The 20,287-nt window shown below is 43.1% G+C and overlaps 1 protein-coding gene across 1 annotated transcript in view; it reads left to right on the forward strand.

The window, feature by feature from the left end:
* Positions 1–20,287, forward strand: part of PRR12 (proline rich 12) — a 638,795-nt gene that overhangs the window by 37,737 nt on the left and 580,771 nt on the right. The gene's annotated exons all lie outside the window — the stretch shown is intronic.

The raw sequence follows: 20,287 nt of genomic DNA on the forward strand, positions 1-20,287 counted from the left end.
AGTGATTTTTGCAGCATTAGCATCAATTCCAGCATTGAAGAGGCTGGTGTTGCTGAAGTTTCTAAGTTAAACTGTAAGGATTGATTACAGTCATTACTGCCCTTGCACGCTGTATTCTAATCTCCATACACTTCATGTCTTTCTACTCCCTTCGAGCTTCCATCCAAGGCTGAGCCATCTTCCTCCTCTTGCCTTAAGTCCCCACTATTTGTTTCCTGGGGGTCACAGTGTAAGGTCAACCTTAGAGATGAGGATAGTCGAGGTGACATTATTAGTCCCTTATAACCTGTTAAGGACTGTAGGGATTGGTTGATCAAATTTACAGAGTCCATCATTTGTTGGTCAAAGATGAGGGAGGAACCCCCTTCCATGATTCCTCACCTGCTATTACTGATTATGATTTAGCTGGTGAGAAAACCCTTTTAAAGAGCTTCCCCACAAAGTCTTTCAGGGAGTTTGATGCTGTGCCCCCCTTTCGTCCCACTTGCGATGACTCCTTAGATATTTTCTCTTTTTTCTTCTGTACAAGTTTAGATTTTGGTTTTGTCCCTGTGCACACTAGGCTTTCTCCTGAAGCCTTTTGGTCTATGGGAAGGGCTTTTTGCTTCTGAGTCTGTCCCAGTGCGCTTTAATTCTTCCTTGGAGCCATCTCTTAGACTCATCGAGTTATGTATAGCAACTTCTCTGTGCCCTACCTGGCACTACCCCTTGTTTCCAAACTCTGTCCTGAGGACAGGGGTGGCCAGTAATACTATTAAAAAGAAAAAGGGAACTCCCTTTTTTCCATTTACCTCTGTTGTGCTTTATGCGTGTGTCCTTCCCCACTGGCTCTTTGGGGGACCCTTCTTGAGGACGGCTTTCCTCTTGCTGCTAAACTCGCTTTTTCGCTGTTGCGAGATTTACTGAGAAGCTGATTTCCTTAATTATCGTTATGCCCCCTGAGGTAGCATACATAGTTCCATGCTGCTTTGTTTTGCTGCTTTATTTTGCTTGCTGCACTTTGAAGAAAGGCGCCGTCTTCAGCTTCTTCACTGCACACTCACCCCGCCTTCCTGCAACCCTGTCCCTTACTTTGCCAGAAGCCTGGGACCGGGGGTCAAGTAATGCCGGGTAAGGGAGACAGATGCTGCGAGCACCTCGTGCCATGCGCCTTCCCCCGAAATAACCCGGCTTCGTGCAGAATTAATTACTGAAGCAACGTCTCTTCCTGCCTCGAGTGCCGGGTGCTGGGTTCTGCTCCTCTCGCGTCTTGCGTCTCATGTCGTCACCTCCTCCTCCTCCTCCTCGCGGAGCGTAGCCTCACGGGTCACAGTTCATGGGATTACACAGCAACACGCAACAACAGAGAGTAATAATGCGATTCTACACCATTGTCTTCCAAAATGTCGTCTGTATCTGTACTGCAGTAGTATTTACCACCTTTTGTTCCACGATGGTCACTCATTCCACTTATCTGTGAGGGTCACCAAACTCCATTGCTCCAAAATGGTCACTCTTGCTTTTAGTGCTGCTATGGACACCATGGTCTGTTGTAACACGCAAGCTACTTTGTCTCTGGCCTTTATCAACTCTGCATTCCTCCCTTATCAGGTGTTTACATTTTTCTAGAGACTCTCTCTTTAATGATAATAGGAGAGTCCGCCGACAAAAAAGAGAGAAAAAGTCCTCATCAGCATCTCTCTTTTTCTCTTAGCAACGACTTCCACAGCCTCCTTTAGGGAGGATCTAAGCTCCCTGTCAAAGTATTTCTTAAAGATGTCCTCGCTGGGGACAGAGACAGGGGGACCCTGCGAAAATTTCCTTTTTTTAATATGAAAAACCCCCTAATATTTACCAGCCTCTCTGTTGTGCTTTGTTTCCAAACAGCAACAGTAACTCAAACTGTGTTCCTATGGCAACGCTCTCCGCGTGCCGAACACGTTAGGCAGAAAGTGTGTCAAGCCCAAAAAATATGACCGCTCTAAACTCTGAGTCCTCTTGCTAATTCTATTGAGGACTCCGCGTTATCTCAGAAGGAGGTCCAGACATGCATCGGCCATCGCTTCTGCCAGAAGCACCATCTCAAGCTCTGTGAGGAGCAAAATTCTCTCCCTGCCGTCCTCAAAAATCGATATGGGCCTAGGGGAAACCTACGTGAGGCGCCCACCGGGCCTGTAGTAGGTCCATCAAGTAAGCCTGAATAGCCGCAAAAGAGGCCAGGCTGGGGGAGACTGAAAGAATACCTACCTTGGCAAAGAAAAAGATAGTAATCTGAGCACTGATAAGGCGGAGACAGCATTTCAGAAGAAAAGAAGTAAAACCTCAACCATAAATTAGAGGGGTGAACTAGAAAAAACATGCGTAACTACAATAAAGTAAGTAATGGTTGATAAAGCATGAACATAATTAAAGCACAAAGTAAAGTCATAGCAAATTCAAGTAAAGTCATAGCATTTATTTGGTTGAGGAGTAGCATATAAAAAAGGAATATGCTTAGTGACATGGTGCTATATACTGTTTTGAAAGTTCTAAACTTGAATGTTTTGTCTATGACGTGTTTTATGTTCTTTAAAAAGCTGGATGTTGGGGGCAGCAATGAAAGATTTATGCATATTGGTCTTGTAATGAAATCCCACCTCACTCTCCCTGCACCCTTTGTCACTGTTTTGGGAGATGTTCTTGGCCAGCTGGATCAGAACCTGCAACAGTAGTACAGACCCATCTCCCAAAATTGTGGGCTATATGTGGTTTAGCCGATGGAGAGCTTAATTAGCACGTAAACGTCTCCCAACCATGTGATACCAATATCGCTTGCCCTGTAAATACAACAGAAATTATGTGAGATCGAAAATACTCAGTGACCTATGAAAGAAATCCCCACCTGAACTTGGGAGAAGAAACACCGCTAAATATACAATCGCCCTAAAATAACGCTGCACGATTCAGCAAATGATCACTGGTCCGAGTGGCGATGAGGTGTGGCTGTGGGAGTGTAGAGAAAGATGGTGAGATGCCGCACCACAGGTTTATAAACCTTTTGGTCCCCAGCCCGATAATTCACCTGACTGTGACTTCAGACATACTAGTTTGAGTGCTCCAGTGCTGACCACTTTTTTAATGCTGTTTCCATTTTGGGTTGGCCTCGCATTGCTGTCTGCCAGGCTTATGTCATTACTCTTCTAAAATAGAAGTTGCAGCAGAGAATTTAGTAGAACTAAACCTCAACCATATTCTATCGACTATTTGATGTGACATTCCATCTCCTGGGAACTGCTTTGGCTGCAGTGCATGGATCTGTTCTACATCTTACAGCTAATGAGTCATCACACCTTTGTAACATGTTAATTCCTTTATTACACATGGATTCTAAATCCAAACAATCATTTTTTTTAGGTTTGAGTGTCACAGTGCAGCCATCAAACAGACATTTTGATAACATATTATTTAGAATCTCAAGTATTGCAGATTTATGGTGCAAGGATACTGTATGGCTGATTCCGGCTAGTTGTACTGCATCGAAATCTGTCATTTACAAGTTCTTCCCCCGGAATAGGGACTAACCACAGTGGTTTAGGTATGTGGGGAATATCTGCATTGTCCCAGGAGTCCTCAACCGTAAGGCTTTCTCCCTGATTCCGTGGACAAATCTGCCTACATTTAACTTCTGCTTAACCCCTTCGATGCTCATGACGGAACGGTTCCGTCATGAGCATCGGTTGAGCTGTGCTCATGACGGAACCGTTCCGTCATGACCACGCCCGCGCTAGAACCCTTCAGCACCGCGGGGGAATCCGCGCAGCGCTGAAGGGGTTAAAGCCAAGAGGCCACAGCCTCTGCCTGCGGCTGTTGATGTGTTCAAGTGCGTTTTCTCCTACCCAATACTGTTGCTTGGAAGAAAAGGGAGAGGGTGTCGAGTGATTTTGGAGAAAACCTGGACTTGGCTGCAGGAGTCGGGTGGGGGCCGGCCTATGCCCCTGCCTTCAACCTGTGCCCCCCTATGTATCCAGATTTGGAATAACTAGGTCTGTAGTGTGCAGACATTAGATTACCAGGTTCAGATTTTGCAGAATGTAATTTCCAGGATCTGAGACACCAGGCCACCTATAACAGTGAGTGGCGGAATCTCATCCGGAAATACCACTCCAGGTGGAATATTGTCAGTTCTTATAAATGCCTTTCAGGTGGCTTTGGGTCTACCTTCAATCTTTGACTTTTTTTCACCAGTCTTTACAGTCATTGGCTTGAGACTTTGTCACGTTGAGGCTTAGCCCACAGGAGTATTTCCTTCTCGCTTTATGCAGTTGTCTGTTTCAGCCTCCAATTCAGTACTTGCATTGAACTGCCTGAGGGACTACCTTATAGCCATTGTGTGCTCCTGCTGGCTCTCTTCCACGTGTCTTGGTCTGTGTTTCTGCTTCCCACCTGCCCCTCTCATGCTTTTCTCCCGCACCTCCCCTTTTCCCCATGTGTGCTTTTTGTTTCTCCTACCTACTAGGAAATATCGTTTTTCCTACCTGCTAGGAAATATCGCCCTATTTCCAGTATGGTTCTTGTTCCTTCTTTACCAGCATCCTCTCTTGCTCTCCCTTGCACCCTTCCCTCTTTCCCATGTGTGGTCCTCGTTCCCTCCTCCTAGCACTATCTGTTTTCCTCATATCCTTCCTCTTACCCCCAATGCCCACCAGCCTTAGTACCAAGACCCCCCCAAAACTCACACCTGTGAAAAAATCAATCAAATATGTTATCTGCCATGGTGTACAAATGGTAATTCACTTGGATCCATCACCATTAGCCAACCCAACTCACCCTTTAAATACAACCGAAATTATGGTGGACAAAAAATACCCTTTGATCTTCTCATTAGTGCAGTCTGAAACTTTTTTTTAATTCTTTTTTTTAACCCTTGTACCTAGAAATCAAAGGTGATCCTTGCCGTCCTCTTTCCGTTTCGATGGCAAAAGAGGGCCAGTTGGTAAATGGGCCTTCATTGTAAACCTTCCTTCCTTTCTTCCTTTATATGTCACAGAAACTAAGGAACGGCTAAAATGAAGGCTTCCTTGCATTCTGACATGTTTTCCCTCTGCAATGCACAGGCGTTGAGAAATGAAATTCCTTGATTTGAATGACTTTTAGGCTGATCTTTTCAATGTATTCTGCAACTATTAGTACTACACAGCAAAATTTGTACTTTCCTAATATTGATTACAGTATACTGAAAATAGTTTTGATATTACTTTCGTCCCATATTTTATACTACTATTGTATTGTAATTGCATTTATATAGCGCTTACTACCCCTCACGAGGCGTCGAAGCGTTTTTTCGGCGAGTAGCATATTCTTATATCTTCAAATACATATTGCACTTCTTAATTAGTCCCAAAATGCAATTCAGTACCCACAAACACTCCTTTACTGTATAGGGGATCCACATATGCCTTGGAAAAGATGGAAGGAGGAATTCTAGACTATCTAATTGCCATTGTGGGAGAAAAATTACTGTTGAAAGAAATGTATATGGTTGTTTACATTACCTTGGTTATGAAGGTCAGGAAATTGTTAGGAATCTTCCCAAAGAAACTCCCTTGGTAGGAGAGAGTGAACTGTACAATGTCATGACGCTATAGCCAGGCTTAAGCAATGTTTTAAACCTCACATGCATCACACTTGGAAAAATATAATTTTAGATTTAGTGTTAGCAAAGACCTTTTACATTTACAAACATTATGTGTATTGTATACTTATAGGAGCTTTCAAACAGCCGTCTTTATTCAGTGGAATGTTGTTGCGCCACACATTAAAGCATGGGTACTCGCAAACATTTTACCAGGGTCCAAAAAGCTTAGTCTGTGGTGTGACTGAGGACTGATGCCAGCAGTGTGGCGGTCAAGGCGAGGGTGTAAAATGGATGTAGAGGAAGGGAAGCATTGACATCTAGTTGCTGAATTGCACAATGTGAAACATGAAAATCTGGAATCAATCTCGGCTTCGCTACTTGACCAAATTATGTGATCCTAGGCAATCTATTTAGTTCACGTTCCCTCCTTTTTCTTCATTATCACATATAAAAGGTCTTAGAAATACATGACTTTAGGGTGTGCACTGTACAAAAACTTCTGTGTTTCATTAACAAACTATAATGTTGTTCATGTATAATAGCAAACCAGCCCACCCAAAGGCTGTACATAACAACTGACTTGCCTCTTAGTTCACTATTCGTGTTATTGTCCGGGGCGGGAGAAGCATGAATATTTCAAAATGTATGTTTGAAAACTATTGCAAAAATAACCAAACTTCCCCAATGCACTTTAAAAAAAAATCTGCTAAATTCACTCATATGATGTACTAAGGTGAAACTTTTCTTAATGATAATAAAATTACCTTTTTGAATTTTGAAGAGGCCATCCTATTTTTACACACTTGCTGCAAGATGTCTTTACAAATGAAGGGGTTCCTAAAGTTAAGCTGTGCTGAGCACCCTTGTTACTTCCTTTTTAGGTCTCGGCTAGCGAAGGCTGCGCTTGCGCAGTCTCGCTCGCGAGATTTAATGACTTGGAGAAGAGGGGCTTGAACCCGCCCCTCTTCTCTCCTCTTCTCCATTGGCTGGCCTCTTAAATGCTGGCCAGCCATTGGAGAAGAGGTTTGTCTCGCAAAACAAGCCCCGTCCTTTTCGGATTCGGGGGCGTGTTTTTTGTCGATTTTTCTCTGGGCGTGTTGTTCGAGGAAAACACGCCCCCGAATCCGAAAACGCCGCTGCCTTTCTCCGAGGCATTTCTGCTTTCACCTCGGAGAAAGGCAGTGGTGTGCTTGTTTTCTTCTGGGAGTAAGCCTCTCTGTATTCAGATGCTGCCTGTGTGCCTGTTTTCTGCCTCGCCGTGTGCTGGAATCTAGAGTTCGTCCCTCGGGGTCGCGTCCACATCCTTCCCCGTGCCTGAATGGGTGACGTAACCGGCGCTCATGTAAGGCGCTACTAATCTCCCCGTGCCGAGATGTGTAATGAAAAAACGGTGCTATGTGGCGCGTTCCAACACCTTCTGGTCGAGTTCACGCTATATCATTGCTTTGGCTGTCGACTAGACTGCCGACTTTTGTGCTGGCGCCTTGCTGAGTTCAGTGACAGGTTCTCTCTCTCTTAGTGGCCATCTTTGACTGTAGTTGTATTCGAGAAATAAGTGTATAATAGTTACGCAATTAAATGCTTACATGAACGACTGGTAGATGAAAATATGAAAAAGAAATTTAGCTGTAAATTACAATGCAAGCTGAAATTCTTGTTCTCGCTATCTGTTTTAAAAAAAAAAATATTTAATACGCAACCCTGCCAGATTTGCGTCGCATATAATTATTCCCTGAGACCTACTGACTAATTTTGCGGTCTACGTCTAGCTCTCATCTAGCATCGATCTCTGTCGTAATGAATGATAAGTAGCAACACACCAAGATGGTGGCTCGGTTTGTGGTTAGGACTATGCTTTGCCGAGGCTCAAGTTGCCCTCTAGTAACCTGACCTTCTCAAAGACGACTTTCTACCGAACTAGTCCTTGCACAGGGTGAAGGAGGCATTTCAGCACGTGGCAGTGAGGATCAGCTGTAGACCATGAGCGGCACATTGTGCGCCAATTCCCTGCAACAGGCAATGAATGCCATGTGGCGACCGCCCGGCTTTGACCGGATGATGACCAAGGTATTTAAGTTAAACAAAGATGTGCCAAAACGTCTGTTCAGCCCATTGCAATACTATTTACAGTTCCTTTTTTCGTGGATTCATCCTGGTTAAGATGGCTTCCAAGCATGGTATTGGTTGGTGTTTTGTGGCTAACATTTGTTATAATGAGCTAAATACCGCCATTCAGCGCACGAATGTCAACGTGTAATCTTTTAAGGGCTGGAATATTTAAATAGCTGTGCGGCGCAGGGGGAGGCAGAGGGGCCCAGATAGTGCTGAACCGGTGATCCAGACATTGTCCTATAGTGGAGCAGTTGCAGATTAAACCGGGCCTTGCGAGAGTGTGGGAAGCAGTGACCGGTGTGTGTACATGCAGTGAGCTACCTCCGACACCCTATATTCCGTCACTTTCTCTTCTAAGTCGCTATCACACTGTCACAATCTTTCCTTATTCTCCGTTCAGTTATTCATTCTGTCACTGTATTCTTTTCTGTCTACATTTCCCACTCTCCCGTGCCCTCTTTCTCACCCTACTCGTCTTTCCGCCCTCCCACTATCTCCCCTTCCTTGTCCTCCTATCTACTTAAATGTGTCACTTTATTTTGTTCAGTCACTCCATTTTCTGTCCCTCTTTCTTACTGTGTATGCATTTATTCCTGTAATTTTTTCTCGTGTCATCGTATACTCTCTCCATCACTGCGTCTTCCTCTCCGCCACTAAATCCAACTGCCACTACTGTTTATCGCTCTATCTATGGCCTCACTTCTCACCATTTTCACTCTTTCCCTGATACTGTCTCTTCGTTTTCACCAGGATCCCGCTGTCCTTTAAGAGTGACCCCAGATGAATAGCAGTAGTATAGGTCAGTAGGAGCAGAAAAGGTGATCGTGGGGGGTTTGTCCTACTACCAATGGCAGTGTCTAATTTGAGGCCATTCACGCTATCTGGTAAGGCCCCCGCTGCCCTCCAGTAAACTGGAAATATTTAACAGTCCAGTTACAAATATTCACGCTGAGCTGCTGGTGTGAATTCCAGGCAGGAAGATCAGCGTTCAAGGGCATCTAGTACAGTCTCTGTTCAGACCGCATCGCCCCATGTGTTAACAAAGTTATCTCTTAAGAAGACTGCATTACATCCGGAATGTAAGGGAACGGTTTAGCCCTGTCGCGGCACCTTCTAAGAAACAAGCATTGGCATAGCCAATAGGTCTCGCCTTAGGGACCTTATAAGTGTTTAGGCGTGCAACAGTTAGTGTTGTTGCACTAAGGAAATTGTGCTGCATAACTAAATACTTATAAGGTCCCAAAAGCGAGTCCTATTGGCTATGCCAATGCTTGATTTTTTTTTTACTTGTATGATAAACAAAATAAGACTATCTGCTCATGCGAGCCATGTTTTTTTTGCTGGAAACTTATCTGCAAAATTAATAAAATATGTTAAAAAATAAAAAAGAAGAAAAAAAAAAAAGTGTAACATATGTTCAGCAAGTGCTAAAAACGTCAACCCTGTTCACACCAGTGAAGGGGCTACAGTTTCCTCTGCAGAAGCTTGCATTAGGTATTGATTGTCCTTATGAAATCATGCCTTTCTGTATGATATTTTCTCTAGTCCTCATAGATTATCACTCAAAGTAGCCTGGGGTCATGTTTGTTGACCGTGTTTCCACCAATTTATTTTTTTTAATTTCTGTTTTCAGTCTTCAGTAAACAAGGTTTCTCCCAAACCGTTGTCATAATGTCATATGGCAACAGATGACAAGATTATTTTTACGGGAATTTGGTATCGGACATATAACTACTGTCGTGTATGAACGTTGATGCAAAGGACAGAATGAAAGATCCATCTGGTACTTGAAAGGCTCCACCAAATTAGTATTAACACAAAGGAAAGTCGTAGATAAACCTCCTCAGAGAGATTCTGGATTTAACAAATCAATTATAACGCAGTTGCATGGTAAATCTGTTCCCCCTTGCCCATGGTAGACTTAACAAATGAGGCTGTAAAGTTTTAAAATATGTACTTCTGAGGCCTGCCAATTCTTAATTATTGAGGTGATATCAAATTACAGAATGTATGACAAACGAAAGAAGGTGAAATGCAGTATGATGATTTTTCACATCATGGTAGATGTGAAAATCCACAATTTGAGACATTTTGATAAAGTGACGTCTATTTTCTATTGTGTCGTGTCACCTTAAAAGTCCTGAACGTGGGCAAGGGCAGTGTTGTGACTAAGGATGTCAGATGTTGCATTTTGAAGCACATAGCCCGAATATTTGTTCTTTTAGATGAAAACAACATTACACAAGCGTTTTGATGATCAGATCTTTGAGACTTCTAGTACGTTCCTCCTCACAGTTCAAGCAGGACTGAAGCGACTACACCAAAAGTAGACGTGTATAATTGATGACTGCAACAAAAGCGTTCCTAATATGATAGCAGAGCAGTTTCTAATTAGGATATAGAGCACACTGTGGCAAGCAGGGATAAAAGGTCGTCCGGTCTTTTGCAACCCACTTTGAAATTACTCACTTTTTGCATTGCCTTCGTTATTTCCTATTTACCATATGCATTCTTAATTTCTCACTGTAGTGTTACTTCCTTGTTCAATTTTGGAATGAGTTGTGTTAATTATTTCACTTTTATTCGACCATTTTCTCCCCCCCTTGTTATTTGTGGAATCTTCTGGCACTGCTCTCTATTGCATGGTCTAAAGCCTTCCAGCTTTGAAATGTTTCCAGCCGAACATTCTACTTTAAGAGTTGTAAATCTTTTGGAGCTGGCATGTTGATGACTTATGTGCCTGTATTGCCTAACGCAGTGTGAAGCAAGTTTGCCCTTTTGCTGCTCTCCTTTATCTATGATAATAAAGCATATCGGCAGGGCCACTGACATTATGCAATGGAGAGGACCAAACTATGCATCACAGATGAAGCTTTTGTGCCTCAATTAACATTAGGGCCTTTTATGTAAAGATTGAACAAACATATAATGCTTACATATTTTGGCAGTGTGAATCCTTAAAAGAGGATAAGGTGAGGTGATAATTTTCAGGTGCAGTAGGAGTAGGATGCACTAGGCTATGAACAGGGTAATATGTTTCAAGCCTCCAAAATAGACCCAAAAATCTCAATACTAGCAATGGAGAAATTACAAGTATCCATATTTTCCTCCTTTTTTCCCCAAACTGTCAGCTTTTAGCAGGGGCATTCGAGGCAAGTACTTCTATTTCTCCTAATCGGTCAGAAAATACCTTCCCAAAGGACCTTAATGGCAGATCCACAACTCTAACCATTTCAACCTAATTTATATACAAATACCTATTTGAGAAGAAACAGAGCAATGTAATCTCAATTCTCCAAAGTCCCAAGTGTCTTTTGCTTCAAAGCCTCACTGGCAAGCTTATGTACCGGTCCGGACGTTGGCGGTCTTGACCACCGGCATAGGTTGCTACCTCTCCAGAGATAGTTTCTTCAATCAAAGTCTATAGTTCTTTTCGGCCCTTGGCCACACTTCGAATCAAGGCTGAACAATGTCAGGATGCTCAAACAGAATCTGTTCATCATGGTCAGGCATGATGGCAGCAAGTTATTGTTCCAATGACACCACTTCACCATGTTTCAAAAAGATCACCATCCCCAAAAGGCATTTGCTGAGAGATCTGATCATATTTTAAATCAGGTATTCCTCTTGTTATCCGCTGATCATATGGCAAAGGGAGTGGTGCTTTCCCCACATCACTGGCATGGATCTGGTGTCTGTGCCCTGTGCACTTAACAGCAGTCTGGGTGGCGAAGAGAACTTGCACAGGACCCTTCTAGCATGGCTCAAGGCTGGACTTCCTCTGAAACTGTTGGGTAAAGACACAGTCTCTAGGCCTCAGCTTGTGACTTAGACCTTCAATACTAGGAGGGAGACTGGCCTTCACCTGTGAATGGATCAAATGCAAATCTTTAGTCAAGTGGTCACAGTAATCAACAAGAAAAGTATATTCAATGTCAAGTCCTTTTATCTTGGTACACCCTATACATTTGCTGGCCTCTCCAGAACTACCTCAAATGGTTGTCAGACCTCTAAGGGCAGATCTGGGTGTGCAAAATGACCTGTTGAAATGGGGTACCTTTTTCTGTGTTGTAAGTAAAGCATATCGTGCATCTCTTGACCTAGAACTCTGCCACCCTGGGAATCAAATTATTGAACCATACATGATCTGACATGGCCACTATTCCTTTAGCACTGATGTGGGCTGAACTGTGGGCCATGGTAACAATAGCATTCATATAACAATTTGGAAGCATTCATCTTTGCTTTCCTGACCGATCTATCCAACATCCTGTCGCATCCTGACACCCATATCTTTTCCATGGCTCCTTCTCTTCCTCGGTAGCTTCTTCCTGTACTTCCCTAATGCAATCTAGAGTCTGATTAAACATAGGCACTTCTGGTATCCATCTAGCTCTCCCTGCAACATTCATTAGACCATACTCTGATTAGGCTGTTCGTTTAGCTAATTCATTGGCAAAAACATTTCCCTGTATTACCTCGCCGACAATTTTCTTGTGAGCAAAACATTTAACAAAAGCAACTCATTTTGGTAACATCAAGGTATCCAGTAACTTTACTATTCATTCCACTTACTGTATCTTATTACCATGCAAAGTCAAAAAGCCTCCCTTTTTTTGTCCCCCAAGAGTCGTTCGAATGAGTGGACAACTCATATATATAGATATTTACAGTCAAATCTTTACTTAATTCACAAGCTCTAGTCTGAGTTGTCAGCTCCACAGATTGGGCTAACATTTGTTGTATTTTACATAACTTAACCACAGTTTTCAAGGTAGTAACTGCCAAGGCTGCTATAGTAGTGCCATCAGGTAGTTTGTAACATGAACCATCCACAAACTGTACCCCTAGTGGGTCAGATATAAGGGTATCTGTCAAGTCTACCCGTCCCTTAGTCTCCTTCTCAGTAATAAATATGCAATCATGCTTTTCATATTGTTGGGCCTCAGAGAGGGGTAGTACAGTTGCTGGATTTGAAATGTTACAGCATTTCAGAGTAATGTTGGAGCAAAAAGTGTCAACTCATACCCTGTTAATATCGCACTGGTCAGGTGCTAGGGCTGAGTGTTTTTTTTTTTTATAAAGCTATCCACTAAATGTGGTACCATAACTGTCAAATTGTGACCTTAAATATACATTTCAGATTGCTTTATTGCAGTGGGGTCCAATGTAGAGTAGAAATATGTGCATGACCTATTTCTTCCTACATGGGACCGTGCCAAGCTGCAACCATATTTTGAATGCACAAATTTGTAATAATCCGGTTTTACCTAAAGCAGGAGCATTCCGAAAAGCATTTTTCAATTGCAAAAAGACAGCTTCACACTGATTAGTCCAAGGAAGTGGCATGCATACGTCCTTTAAAGTTAACGCAAGCAGGGGTTTTGCATTAGTGGAAAATTTGGTAATATACGCACAGATATTAGATTGAGTCAGTGGTTTCTGCAACATCTGCACCAATTATATCCTATGTGGTGTAGTGTCTTACCCCCCTTCGACAGGAGGAGTCCTAAATAGTAACCTTCTGTTGACAATACTGTAATTTGAAAAGAGATACTTTATAACCCAAGGATACTAAGTGATGCACTAATTTCACTGTAGCCTGTTTGCAACCTTCTGCTGTATTGCTATGTCTCCAATGAGTAGCTCGTGAGCTACCAGTAGATCACTAGGTACCTGTGAGTAGCTCTCCTGTGTGCGGTCCAACCTGTATTCCAAAATTAAAACGCATGCATTCAAGACAACATTTTTTTGTATTTTCTCAACTCATAAGCTGATGTCTACAGAAAAATAAATTGCATTTTAAAAATGTACTTAAAGCTATTATTTGAGTTGATATTAATTACACGTATTTATACCTTGGTACAAGGGGTATTGCAGCTATAGTTTGTATCTAGTACGCATGTAATATTTCTGTTCAAACTGTGAAAGCTTTGTGTTTTTTTTCATTACTGCTGAAAATCCTGACCGATGTGATCATTGCTGACACTCTTGGATGGGGTGGTCACTTTTACATCACTAGTGACTTTTGTTACAGAAAATTTTGGAGACCCTTGTCCTAACATTCAGTTGTTATGAAATAGGGCTTTGAACAGGGATGCCAATAAAAATCCCACAGATATATTAAATTTACCTGAGAGGGAAGTCCTGGGAAAGGGATTATTAACTAGAGGTATGAGTCTCACCGGTATGTACCAGGAACTTATGTTCCTCCCCCTAGCTGTACAGTAACATAGGGGCCAGCTTGATTGACTTGTCAAAGAACCTTCTTCTGCCCTTCCTAGACAGCCCTATGGAGGGTATTCAAAAGTATTATAATCAAATGTTAGTAGTCATCATTGTAAAAGCTTCTGTCTGTTTGTATGCTTATAGCGCAGAAATCTTTGCTATTATATTTTGACCATAACAACTCTTTCATAAACACAGGCAAGTAATCAAATGCAAATATATATTTTAGTTACTAATGAGAGTTGGTGAATATTTTTTAGGGAGTTATTTATTAGTCAGATATCAATCAGGTTTCAGAAATGATAATAGAAAAATAAAGTTAGTGCAAAAATACAACATAACTTGCACACAGCACGTTCCATAAAGAAAAGATTACCTATTCTAATAAATAAGGCACAAATGATGTCCATCATAACTTATGAAGGATTAAAAAATTTAGCATGAATGAAAATAGCATAGAGCTACATCAATAGTTTAATATTTGCAAATTCTCTCTTATAATCCAAAGCCGAGTAAATAAGCCTTGGCAAAAGCAGTTTATCAATACATAAAGCTTGGTGTTTTCAATAAAAAGTCAAAATGTAACACATAACCTACATCTAATCTGTCCTCGTCCCAGCTAAGTCTACCTTCCCCTGTTCAGCTTGGTCTGAATCTGAACTGCTCTTTCATCAAAATCTGCCCTCTCCTACATCTGTTCTCTACTCTACTTCCTTCATTTCTGCATCTAAGTCTTAGTCTGAAAAGTGTACTTGCACCACTTCTGCTTGTACTCCTTGTGAATGAATTACCCCTTCCTCTCGCCACCGTTGTTTGGCCCTGTAAATTAGAGCATTCATTCTTCCAATAACCCTTCCTGTAAGCAATAGGCACACTCATTTTGGCCTAATACTGCACTACGTTGCTGCGCAGAATCCAATGAGATTCGACCAGGCCCTGTTCCATTGTCCTCCTCTCATATTTCCCATTCATTTCTGTCTTCCCCTATATAAAATAAACCTGTTGCAATAACACTTTATCAGAAATTTCTTTGTTCAATTTTAAATAACTTTCATAATAAGAATATGTCTAAATGAGAGCAACCTGTGTAACATGGTCTGTAAAACGCAATGCTAATTGTAGGTTTTCATGTTAACTGTGTTTTTATAGTTCATAGCATCTAGGGGCTATAATACTGTTTGGGGTCAGAACTCTGGCCCAGAGTGTTGTAGAGACATCTGCTTTTCACTATTTATCCTAATTGTAAGTGTAATATAATTCTCTTAGATGTAATTAAGTACTTTTCTTTTATAAAAAGTAAAGCACTGACCGGACATTGAGTTTATCAGCTGGCAGTACAGTGTGCACTGTATTCTGAATGTCTAACCGCACCTCACCTCTGAGTAAGCCTTGGACTGCTCTGTCTTGATATGCTAAGAGTCAAGAATCTCATAATTCCAGTGGCACTGCATCTAGACCTTACTCTAATGGTCAACACAAGCAATTACCAGCACAGTGAAGCGTGGCCTGTTGGAAGGACACATGCTTTTTAGGTCTCCTTGCGCCGTCTCTTTGAGATATGCTGTATTCAGGATATGGGCACAAAGCTCCGCCCACTTTCCGCCCATCTTTTTAATTGGCTCCTGTCCTTTGTAAATTGTGGCTTTTCATTGGTCAATAGGCTTAGTAGTCCCTCCTTAGTACCGCTTTGTCTCTTCTTATAACCTCCCATGAGGACACCCCCTGTTACATGTGTTGTTACTCCCTAGGTTTTAATTACAGCCTCACGTCACTATTTTCTTAAAAGGCTTCAGGCAGGACACACACTTGTTCCTAAGCTAGGCTGGCAGTGGTTACTTCACTCACTAGAAGATCTCACATTCATTTGAGACCGTCTATAAATTTCCCCTCATCAGGTCCACACAGAGTACAACATAATCCGAAATTAATGTAATAATTCTTTTGTCACATTTCAAAGCGATTAATTGTATATATGGACATAGCTATTTGAATGTACTCGTATTACTGTCTTGCATGCAATGTATTCTGGGTAGGGTGGATTTACCATATCTTCTGCAGGGTGCAGTGCCATATGTGACAAAAGAGGTCCCCTTTTGGCCACATATGGTTAGGTAAAAACACATTGCCATTTATAATGCCAATAACGCCCTCTTTGTAGACATGCAGTGCTGGGGCCTTGCTCACTAGGGACCTCTAGGAGCAGCTTGCGTTACTGCATGTCATGCAGTGCTGGTTCCTGGCTTACTATGCAAGCATTTGCAATGCACTAGGTCTCGCATTACTGAAAGTATGAGCTAATGGCTTTGCATTATTATTTGCGACGCCAATACCTCAAACTATCAGTAATGCGAGACATATTGCATTGCAAATGCTTGTTCGTCCCGGGCCTCACATAAGACGTGTTCATGTAGATAGTAGCCGTCAGGTCAGGTGCCATGAGTATTGAAGAGTTGTTTGCTAGGAAGCAGTTCATCACTTTCATTGTCTGTCTTTTGAATACTTGGTTAACACCCGTTCTTTTAAATCAGTGTCTGCTCGAGTGTGCTTTAGTAGGCAGTTTTTTCAGATGTTCACATTCAGTTCTACATGCAGATCCGCTCCGAAGAGCGCCTTGAGACGCTGCTCCCTTCCATAGGGAATTTACAGTCTCCAGCATTGCATACAGTGTTTACTTTAAAAGGGTGTGAAATCTAAACCTTGTTGACAGGCATCGTAATGACCTAGGCCGCTGCTGGTTCGTGTCTGCTGTGATATCCAGGGTATACCGCCACATATGGCAATGATGGGTATGCCCCTTGTTGCTCAGTGTTGTGCATGGCTCTTACAGATTCATGTTTCATATGCAGACTCCACAGATCGTAGGGGACTAAGCTTGAGACAACCAGGCTACCTCCCAGGAATTTAACAGGGTCATGCCTCGGACAGTAGATCAGTCTCTCTCAAGTTACATTGTCGGTTTTCCAATGGAGCTATCTCCGTTTCACGCAGGCTCATTTCAAAGGCAGCGCTGCCCCCTATTACTGAGTTGACAAATGGCTGCTTTTGTGGAGCAAGATGTGCGAAAGACCCTCTACTTGCAATCCAGTTCTTACTACAGATACTGAGTACAGTGTGTAGAAGTATAGTTTCTTCAGTTGGGCCTCTTATCTGAATTATGAAAGATGTATGAAACAAGAGGCTGTTTCTTGCTTCATCCAGGGCACCTAGCACGTTTGTTCTCCTGCCATTTAAGGCGCAGCAAAGTGTTTGCTTATTTTATTGGGTGAGATTTGATGGCGCTACATGAAGAACCATGCCATATTTAGTGTGAAAAAAGCTGCTTTAATGAAACGGGTGCATATCAAAAAAAAAATCCTGGTTGAAACAGTGTTAGTCCTCAAAGCAAATTACATGGTATATCACTTTACTGAACCCTTACTCCCTATACACTTTCTTTCTCCTCTGCCATAACCCACACTTATCTCTCCTTAGGACCTGCCTGCCCACTCATCTGCCTGCTTCTACCTTCTACAACTCCATTCCCTTCATCCACCTTGCTACCTCTCACCTGACTGCCTTTCAACCCAGATATGCTGTGCATCGGGCCAGCCCTTGATATATTGCTGTCAGGTTGCGTCCACTATGCCTACTGCCCTGTACTGTGTGCCACCTTTTACTTGAACACCTCATTCCCCGCACCCTCCTCTGTTCTAATCTCTTTCCCCTGCCCCAAGCATATGCATAACTGCCCCCCAAATCCATGCCCTCCATTCCCTTACCTTCATAGTTGTGCAGTAACTGAACCATGTCAGCTGCCGAGCACAGTCCATGCTGTTCTTTCCATTTCCCTGTAAGAGGTGCGAGGCCTGCAACTCCTCATCCCAGTTGGTCTTTAATCCTTGCAGCTACCTGATGATGCCCACGGGGCAGAGTCTGGCCTTAGCGCTGGAGCCACCTGCCAGGCCTGCTCTGTGACAGCGCCCTCCTCCTGCAGTAGTGGGGCACCATTAAGGACACTCGCCTACCCTGCAGACAGCGCTGAGCGTCCCGCACCAGGGGAGCCCAGGCACTCTTTTTAAGTCTTGCTGGAGACCGCACATTGCTTGCAAGACGTTTGGTAACTTAAAGTGGGCTATGACCCCACTCAGTGCTTACCCTTTGCAGGCTTCATTGTCACCCTTGTTTGCTGATTCCTCGCTGGTCAGCATGTGTTGATTTCACTTTCCCTTCATTTGTTCTGCGGAGCATGGACGAAGTACTAGTTGCTTTAATTAGTGTCCTCCTGCTGCAAGCGCTGGAATGTTCTTTTAGAGAATTCACTACTGCTGCTATGGAAATATTTGCCACTTCTATAACGCACACCTCGCACGCATCTCCCTTAAGTTCTTGAAAAGCAAAAATGCGGAGGGGGGTCAAGCAACAGCGTGAGAGGAGAGCGGGGAAATGAGCAACAACAATGATGATGATGGGGGAGCAGAAAAAACAAGCATTGGCATAGCCAATAGGTCTCGCTTTTGAACCTTATAAGTGTTTAGCCATGCAACAGTTGATGCTGATGCACCAAGGATACAGTGCTGCATAACTAAATACTTATAAGGTCCCAAAGGCGAGACCTATTGGCTATGTCAATGCTTGTTTAAAATGAATCTGAGCGGCCCCAGGACAGGTCGGTGAAGTCTCACGGCCGCACCACGCAATGAGCCGCTTTCCCCGGTCTGGTGGGGAGCAGCGTGTGTCCTGTGGTGCATGGGGAACGCACTGTCCCAAATGTATGGTGAAAGTGAGGTGTGCTGGGCACCACTCCCAGAGAGCCAGGGTACCACCTGGCAGGCTATGACTGACATGGCCGGTATTTGAATGTTCTGGCATGCGGAAACATTAGGAACATCACCTAAAGTTGGTGTGTTTGCTTCCCCCTTAGCTTCACAGACTTTAAACAGTAAATATAAGGAGAAAACAGGTGTGTTCGGGAGCTGCCTCGGGATCTCTGGGGGATAATGAAGCGATCAAAGACAGAGAGGCAGGTGAGAAGCGAGTACAGGTGATATCCCATAATGTCACGTCTGCCCTATGTAGAATCACGTCTGCCCTATGTGGAATCTCAAAAGTGAACAGATGGCGAGTGTCCCCCTCCTGGGGGAGGTGACAGCCCCTCGGAGGGCAGCACCCTCTCCTCTGGCATGGCCCCTGGAGATCTCGGCACGCTGAGCCTCAGACATGCAGCATGACAGCTCAACCCCTCTGGGCCCAGGGAATGTGCGAAAAGCAGATTACTGGCGCATGTGTCATATGTGCGTCGCCAAGTCAAGTGTGCGGCTTATTTCGACCCTATGAAAATCTGTGGTTCCCTCACACTTCAGAAGTTCAAAAAACGGAGGGACTTTTTTTGCTGATATATTTTTACTTCATTTAGATGTATTTAAATGTGTGTTAGAAAGCATTTGCCACTTCCTGTACCCCAGGGGCACTGTGCCCGGGCTCAGATTACACAAATTTCAAAACGCAAATCTTTGTTAAATGAACATCAGTTTGTCAGAAGACACCGCCTGCCCCATGACCTCTGACGAGAACTAACAGCAAATGGACAAGTTGGGAACAAACTGTGAAGACCTCTTTACGGCACTTAAGGCATCAGAAAAAAAACTCATGAGCCAGAATAGACCAGACAGACGAAAGAGAAAGTAGAACAGGAGATGGTAAACAAGACAAGCCCGGCGGAGCGTGGCGCGCGCGCTTGGGGGCGGGGGAGCGCATTCCAGGCGGGGGAGCGGACCGTTTGAAGTGCGATGCCAAACTGATTGCATGGCGGCACGATGCGCGTGATTGTGCGCGTGCTAGCCATGCAATCCGCTTTTTGGGAGCACTTTTAAAACCCCCTTACAATAGTCTCGCTTTGCGATCGCTTACGCGATAGCAAGGCGAGACCTAAAAATTTAACTATCGCGCCGGGTGTTTGAAAAATAACAGTTTTTGTACAGTTTATTGTTTATCTAGACATCCTGTAAAATAGCAGACTCATCACTATTTTTGAGGATACTATCACACATCCCATTCTATTTATCAAGTCTATCCACTAAAAACACAGATTTTAGTCTTTCTTCTTGTACATGTTAAAGTGTGTATGTTCTATTCTATTCACCCTGCTGCTGAATTGTGCTAAGAAAGGCTCGTGAACTGGATGTGTGTGTAATTAAATAGACCTTATGTTAAGTACTATTTTCAAAGTAACACCTCGATGTGCATAAGTCTGGCCTTGGCCAATGAATGCGCATACAATGCTCGCTTAATCTGAATAGAACATGCTGTGACTTATGAGCTAATTATAAAGGGCCGGAAGTCTTATGAATTCTAAAATGTATTTAAGAAGTCTCTATA

Source organism: Triturus cristatus, chromosome 7 (assembly GCF_964204655.1).
Source record: "Triturus cristatus chromosome 7, aTriCri1.1, whole genome shotgun sequence".
NCBI lineage: Eukaryota > Metazoa > Chordata > Amphibia > Caudata > Salamandridae > Triturus > Triturus cristatus.